Below are 1,945 nucleotides of genomic sequence, written 5' to 3'. Positions count from 1 at the left end.
TTAAACAGTCTCACTCTGTTGCCTAGGCTGGAGTGCAGTGATGTGATCTCAGCTCACTGCAACCTCCACCTCCCGAGTAGCTGGGATTACAGACATGCACCTACCCTCAGCTAATTTTTTAATTTTTAGTAGAGATGGGGTTTCGCCATGTTGGCCAGGCTGGTCTCGAACTCCTGGCCTTATGTGATCCGCCTCCCAAAGTGCCAGGATTATAGGTGTGAGCCACTGCACCCGGCCTGTAGTAGCTTAAAATTTTCTTTGAGAAAATGCCTTATTTTAAAAATAACCCTTGTATAAGTACAAGTGATTATGACAAATGATGTAAAAATGGCATTCATGATGTCTGAAACAAGCCTAAATAGAATTCAAGATTAAACTAAATGATTTTCACTAAGCACATTCAACGTTTTACATTTTATGATTGAAAAATAATTTGTTTTGAAAACTTTATTTCATATTCTTTCCTGCAGGATTTTGCTACAGGTAACTTTGGGAATGAATAAAGTGGAATGGTAACTTTTCAGTGGTTCAGAATTGAATTAGACTTCTTGTGATTGTGATGTTTGGTTTCCATTCAAATACATGAAGTGAGATGTCATATCCTGAATATAGTTTCTCTTCCCCAATTACTGATAGCATGTCTGTCAGCCAGTAAAGATTAAGAACAGAGTTTCTCTAAATTCCTCTCATTATTCCACTAAGGCACATTAAAATAATTTTGGGAAACCAAACAGATTTTTCCATGAAGTCCTAAATCTTCTTTAAAGTCAGAATAGGTATCTTAGTTACTGATAGTATTCAGGTTTTTTCTCCCTTGGTGATGTCATTGCATCAGTGAAAAAACATATTTCTCCCAGGGATAAGAAAGGTATTCTGGTAATACATTATCATCAATCCTTAAACAGTAACAGTGTTGGTACTTACCATAAAACCGACTCATCTCTTAAAACCAGAAAGATTATCTGAGACTGTCCTTCACATTATACTTTGCTTACTGCCTTATAAGAGTTGCTCACTGTGTTTATTTGCTGTCCTCCATATTCTCGGTTGCACCATTGGTGTATAATGTTGAGTTTCATTGAATATTATTTGAAGTATTACAGAAGGCAGCTTGCTTCTTAATCTATGCATCTTTGGGGTTTCTGAAGAAATTTAATTCTTTGATGTAAAAAGGAACGGTTAAACGAGTTGGAAACTCTGCACCTGTGTATATATATCTTTTTAGCAATAAAGCAGCATGGGCTGAGAATGCACTGAAATCTCATCGCGTGTCGTTACTTGAAATGGGTAATTTTAAATAATGCAGTACATGCTGACGATGGGAGAAGGAGTCTTTCCAAAGACCTGTGCCAAAGTACTCTTCAGGTGTCAAAGAACAAAGGACCAGGTTATTTGAGACATAGTTGTAGCAGTTTCCAGTGTGTTGTACAATGGAACAGGCAGCCATTCAAACCTCAATATGTAATGTTGCTTTTGTAGCCATAGTTTTGGAATACTTTTTCCAACATATATGTAATTGCCTTTATTTTGTGTCTCTGTATCCACATACATGGAGTTTAATAGTATTCATTGAGCACCAACTGTGTGATAAGCACTGCTCTAATTACATTAGATGCATTGACTAACTCATTTAATGCTCACTACAGCACTATAATTTTTATCCCTGTTTTACATAGAAGGAACTTAAAACAGATAAATTGTTCCAGTTCATGGCTAGTAGGTACCCAAGCCACAGTTTGGTTCCAGAGCCTGCTCACTTACCAGGATGCTATATTGTGCCTCAAAAAAATAGAAAGGGAAGAAGTATACTTTCACTCTGTATTTTGTCACACATCCCTTTTTTTCTAGAGTGAGCATGTAATCTGAAAAAAATCTATTTAAAGCTAGCCAGTTTAATTTGATGTAAAGGTCAAGCATTTAATTTTTTTTTTTTTTTTTTTTTTTT

This window comes from Rhinopithecus bieti, unplaced genomic scaffold (genome assembly GCF_001698545.2).
Source record: "Rhinopithecus bieti isolate Rb0 unplaced genomic scaffold, ASM169854v2 scaffold_26426, whole genome shotgun sequence".
NCBI classification, from domain to species: domain Eukaryota; kingdom Metazoa; phylum Chordata; class Mammalia; order Primates; family Cercopithecidae; genus Rhinopithecus; species Rhinopithecus bieti.
Note: the sequence above shows the minus strand (reverse complement) of the source record.